This window comes from Selaginella moellendorffii, unplaced genomic scaffold, assembly GCF_000143415.4.
Source record: "Selaginella moellendorffii unplaced genomic scaffold, v1.0 SELMOscaffold_19, whole genome shotgun sequence".
NCBI lineage: Eukaryota > Viridiplantae > Streptophyta > Lycopodiopsida > Selaginellales > Selaginellaceae > Selaginella > Selaginella moellendorffii.
The window spans coordinates 1,799,525-1,805,894 of record NW_003314280.1 but is presented as its reverse complement, the minus strand read 5'-3'; positions in this window follow the sequence as shown (position 1 = coordinate 1,805,894).

The following is a 6,370-nucleotide window of genomic DNA, read 5'->3' as shown; positions in this document are numbered from 1 at the left end:
TTTAGGAAGCTGAGATCGAGAATTTGTGAAGGGAGATTTGCAAATTGAAGAAAGAGAACAAGAAGAGGAAGAAAGAAGCTGAAGCAGCTAAACCAACTAAACCTAAGCAACCAGACTCTTCCTCAAGTTTTGAGGATGATGAAGTTCTGCAGCTACCCTCGGTTGCACGAGTTTCAAAGTTCAAGCCTTCAAAACCACCCAATTTCAGACGCATGCGGGACTATTAGGTCTTGGAAGACTGGGTCTACGATATGGAAAACTATTTCATAATAACAGACGTAGATGATCGTACGAAAGTTGTGTGTGCACAATCCTTTCTCACCGATTATGCCAAAACTTGGTGGCGCCAGGTGTGTGCTGAAAAAGGGCAAATTAAAAGTTGGACCAAGATGTGGTCTCGTATCCATAAGAAATATTTGCCAGATGATCTTGGTTTGAGACTTTGGGCAAAGCTGCGGCGGTTAAAGTAGCAAGGGGACCTTATGCATTATGTTAATGCGTTTGCTCAGAAGCGCATTATAATTGCAAATATGAGTGACGAAGATACTCGAAGCTATTTCTTGGAGGGTTTAAGTTCATTTTCTCGTAATGAGATTTTGAAGTTTAAGTCAAAGATGTACCTAGAGTGTAAGAAGGTAACACTTTTGTCGGATTTTCTGACTCAAGTTGCATACGCAAAGACTTTTTTAGTAGATCCGAAGCAACCTGTGTAGGATTAATTGGATTGCACCATTCGGTAAGAACATTATATGCATGTTTAGTTACTGATAGAGGCATACATGCAGCTAGCGGGATGGTGAAAAAGAACCGTGCTGATGATGCTGAAACCTCTAGACGGGCAAATCGAGAGGAGGAAACTCCTGCTAGAGATGCTGCGAAAGAGGCAAAGGTTGAGTTAGAAGAGGAAGAGCTGAATGCTATGGTGCTACAACGAATGGTTTAGGAAGCTGAGATTGAGAATTTGTGAAGGGAGATTCGCAAATTGAAGAAAGAGAACAAGAAGAGGAAGAAAGAAGCTGAAGCAGCTAAACCAACTAAACCTAAGCAACCAGACTCTTCCTCAAGTTTTGAGGATGATGAAGTTCTGCAGCTACCCTCGGTTGCACGAGTTTCAAAGTTCAAGCCTTCAAAACCACCCAATTTCAGAAGCATGCGGGACTATTAGGTCTTGGAAGACTGGGTCTACGATATGGAAAACTATTTCATAACAATAGACGTAGATGATCGTACGAAAGTTGTGTGTGCACAATCCTTTCTCACCGATTATGCCAAAACTTGGTGGCGCCAGGTGTGTGCTGAAAAAGGGCAAATTAAAAGCTGGACCAAGATGTGGTCTCGTATCCATAAGAAATATTTGCCAGATGATCTTGGTTTGAGACTTTGGGCAAAGCTGTGGCGGTTAAAGTAGCAAGGGGACCTTATGCATTATGTTAATGCGTTTGCTCAGAAGCGCATTATAATTGCAAATATGAGTGACGAAGATACTCGAAGTTATTTCCTGGAGGGTTTAAGTTCATTTTCTCGTAACGAGATTTTGAAGTTTAAGTCAAAGATGTACCTAGAGTGTAAGAAGGTAACACAGCAAGTTGCCTTTTATCACTCACTTATGGAGCAATATCAGTAGCCGTATGCTAGTACCTCGAACAAGGATAAAAATTTTGGGAATAAACAAAGTGATCGGAAACAGAGAGTGGAAGGTAGGTTTTGCCCTAGGGGCTCACAAACAATGGTTAACAAAAGTGGTGGGAGTGGTTGGAGACCATTAGTAACTTCTTTTGGTCCTAGGCCCTTTGTTCCTCCTCCTGGTGGGTACAAGTAGCAACCTGTGAAACCTGCTCCTAGCAGAACAGGTAGTGTGGGTCATTGTTTCCATTGTGGAGAGTCAGGACATAGGTCCTCAGAATGTCCCAATAAGCATAAGACAAAGTCTTGTGTTAATATCATGAGGGACGACGGTGATGGTGAAGCTAAAGGGGTTGACGAGTTGGTCCATGCAGAATATGAGGAAGAGGAGGTGAGTTACTTTCATTGCTTTCTTCAAGCTTTTCTTACAGTCAATGGAAACATTGATTTGTTGATGTATCTGGTAGGCTTTGTCCATGGACACCAAATACGAGTGATGATTAATACAGGAGTTACGCATAATGTGATATCCGAAGACTTAGTTAAGTTGTTAGGATTGAATGCTGAGCAGATGTCGCCTATGCACTTTTGGTTTGCAGAAGGTGGGCAAGTAGCCAAAAAATTTGTGAGTGATGTTCCAATAAAAATATCATAGTGGAAAGAAAAAGTGGACTTGGTAGTGTTGAAGATACTAGATTTTTAGATGGTGTTTGATATAGATTTCTTCAATAGATATATAAAAGGGATTTATGGTGCTGGACAAAGTTGCATCACATTGAAGTCAAAAGGACGTCCTGATGTGTCCTTCCAGTTGCAAAAGTGCTCCTCAAAGGATTGGGATGCAAAGTTCTTAATTACGAGAGCCGCTCAAAAAGAAATTAAGAAAGGATATCAGACCTTTTGGGTTCAAGTGATGGAAGCTGAAGGTATTGGTGACTTAGTTGGAATCGGCAACAGGGTTGATTTTGTACCGAAGAAGATATTGGAGTTGTTGGCGCAGAATCAGGATATCTTTTTGAAGGATTTGCCACCAAGGCTACCTTCTAGCCATGAGGTTGATCATTGGATTGAGGTCATTCTAGGTTCTACACCACCTACAAAGGCTCCATATCGTCTGAACGTTAAGGAGATGGCTGAACTCAAAAAGCAACTCATGGAGCTTCTTGACAAAAGTAATATTTGACCAAGCAAGTCACCTTATGGAGCGTCAGTCCTTTTTGTTATGAAAAAGGATGAAACCATGAGGATGTGTATCAACTATCGAGCACTCAACAAAATTATGGTCAAAAACAGTTATCCTTTGTCTCGCATTGATAACTTGTTTGACCAACTCTTAAAAATTAAGTATTTTACATGACTTGATTTGCGGTTTGGGTATCATTAGATACAGGTGGTAGATCAGGATGTGGAGAAGACAGCCTTTAAGACTTGGTATGGATTTTATGAGTTCCTTGTTATGCTAATTGGGTTATGCAATGCTCCAGCAACGTTCAACATTATGATGGATAGGATATTTGGAGATTATTTGGACACATTTGTTGTTCTATATATTGATGATATTCTAGTCTTTAGTGAAACATTGGAGGATTGTTTGAAACATTTGAAGTTGATGTTTTAGAAGTTGCGCAAACACAAACTGTATACTAATTAAAGTAAATGCACTTTTGGACAATTACGCATAAACTTTCTCAGACATATAGTTGGTGGTGGTGTAATTGAGGTAGATCCAAAGAAGGTGGAAGCGGTGAAGTACTGAAAAGTTTCGACCACTGTATTAGATGTTCATTTCTTTCTCTGTTTGGTAGGATACTATCGCAAGTTTGTCCACAATTTTGCAAGAATTGCTCTTCCATTGACTAAGTTGACGAAGAGTAGTATTCTGTTTCATTGGACACTAGCTTGTCAGCATGCTTTTGTACGGTTGAAGGAGATGTTGATTACGGTTCTTGTTCTCAGAATCCACGATCTTGATAAACCCTTTGAAGGGCATTGTGATGCATCTGGCTATGCTATTGGTGCCATGTTGCAACAAGATTGTGACAAAGTGGTTGGTGTTACGCTAAAGTGATATGGTTGTCCTGTTGTGTTCTATTCCAAGAAATTGGATGAAACTCAATGAAGATGGCCAACGCATGAGAAAGAGATGTTTGCTATAATGTCGGCCTTGGAACATTGAAAACACTACTTGGGTGGACATACCAAAGTTTATATAGATAGTAACACACTGAGCTACTTTGCTATGCAGCATAAGCTTACGCCGAAGCAAGCTCATTGGCAAGAGAAACTTGCTAGATATGATATTGAAATTATATACAAACCTGGTAAAGACAATATTGTTCCGGATGCATTGAGTCGTTAGGCTTAGTTCCGGGCAATATCAGCAATCAGTTCAAACTGGTTGGAGGACGTTCGGGCTTCATATAGAAGTGATCCATTTGCGAAGGCAATCTTACATCGTGTGGAGTTGAAGAAACAGAACCTTGGTAGTGAAGCAGCGAAAGTTGCTAACCACACCAATATGAAGCTTCACTTCTCAGTTCGAGATGGGCATATATTTTATAAGCAAGAAAGATTGTATCTTCCCTCTAAGGAACTACAGTAATTATTTATGTGGGAACATCATGATGTTCCGGTAGCGAGACATGGTGGAAAGCAAAAGACTCTAGCTTTGTTGAAAAAGGGATTTTTTCTAGTTTGGTATGGAAGGTGATGAAGCGGACTATGTCCGTTCCTACCCTATATGCCAACAATGTAAGTGCAAAACTGAGAAGCAGGCTGAAAAGTTGCTGTGTATTCCAGCACCGGCATGGCCATTCCAGAGTATGACACTTGATTTCATCACTTGTTTGCCAAAATCTAAAGGTTATGATACTTTGATGGTGGTTGATGATCAGTTGTTAAAGAGTGCACACTTCATTCCAACTATGGGAATAATGAATGTGAAGCAAGCAGCAAAGCTCCTTTTTCCATGAAGTAGTGTGGGTTCATGGTCTTCCCGAAGAGATGATCTCGGATAGAGATTCAAGGTTTACAAGGAAGTTTTGGGGCACACTATTCCAGTTGTTTGGTACCAAGTTGAAGTTTAGTATGGCTTATCATCCTCAAACTGATGGGTAGACCAAACGTGTGAATGCTTAAATAGAGGATTATTTGCGATACTATGTCGCGGTGGACCAACGTGATTGGGTTGAGCATTTGGATACAGCAGAAATTTGTTATAACAACACATTTCACAGCACTATTAACTGTTCTCCATGGGAGATGCTGCAAGGGAATGCTTGTGGGGTTCCTTAATAGATTGTTGTACCGACACCAATGTCCAAAGTGTTGGTCCCAGCCATTGAGACTTATGTGGAGCAGCTATGCCAAGGTTGGTCTAGAGTTACTAAGGCGATGGGCAAAGCTTAGAATAGGTATCAACGTGATAAGGATGAACATTGTCAGGATGTATCTTGTCAAGTGGGAGATCAAATGTGGCTATCTTCCTGGAACTTGAACATTAAGTGATCTTTGTCTTGGAAGTTGTTACTGCGATATGTTGGACCCTATCGAGTGTGAAACGGATTGGTGATGTATCATATCGGTTGGATCTTCCTATAGAGATGTCCAATATTCATAATGTATTTCATGCCAATCTCTTGGCTCTTTACACTATGGATATTGCATGTCTAGGGGAGATTCATCCACCACCAGAATTTGTGGATAGTGAACCTGAATATAAAGTGGAGGCTATTTTGGACACGCACTGGCTTAAATGTGCCAAATGTCAAGAGTATCTAGTTAAGTGGAAAGGTTATCCAACTTGTGAATCAACTTGAGAGCCTTTTAGTAATCTTACATATGCTCGTGAGCTTGTCACAAAGTATGAGAATAGTAATAAAGATTAGCTTTTGTAAAACTTGTAATAAATCTTGCAAATCAATAAAGTTATATATTTCTATAAATCAAAGTTTTGTTTCTCTCGTTCATTAATAGTTGGGTCAGTTTTGGCAGGCTGACTTCGGCACTTCGGTGTATGGGTCCAATCCATAACCATGGTGATACATATTATAGACTGATCACAAGTCTCTGCCTCTCTCTCGATGACTCATTCTTGAAAAAGGGGCATGGTCGTATAAACAACTTAATCTGCCACTTTATAATAGTTGTCTAAATCTTCCCAACATACTTGATTTCTTGCTCAGGGAAAGTTGGGCCTCTGGCCTTCTCTCTATGTCCCTGTGGGCAAGAATGTATTATTCCTTTGTAAGCCGAGTGGTACTCGGAGTAGCAAGGAGGGCTAACTCCGTTAGTCATTTCCTTGTCAGTGACAGCCGAAGGGTGTCTGAGTCTTAATGTCTTTGGACGTAGAGGAGAGGTCGTTCTATAACTCATTTAAGTTGATGTGTTTCCCACATAGTGTGCTTTTCGTTAACTTTCAGAGTTGTTTCCTTGATGGTTTGCTAAACTCAGGTATGCATCAACGAGGATGTTGATCTTCCCCAAGGGGGGGAGAGTGTAAAAAATGTGACTTCAGGTATTGACAGATACTTGTTGGCTAGTCCTTACGGATACTCTTTCCTTATTACCATGATGGCAAAAGGTCGGTATTGCTGGTTCTCTTTATTAGCCCTTCTTGTCTAAGTGTTAGTAAACTAAACTTAGCATCTGTACTTGGCCAGATGAGTATAAGGACAGAATTCCTAAATGTCTATTTAGCCAAGCATACTTAGCCCAGCTTTTTAATTCTCTTTTGCTCTGTCTTGCA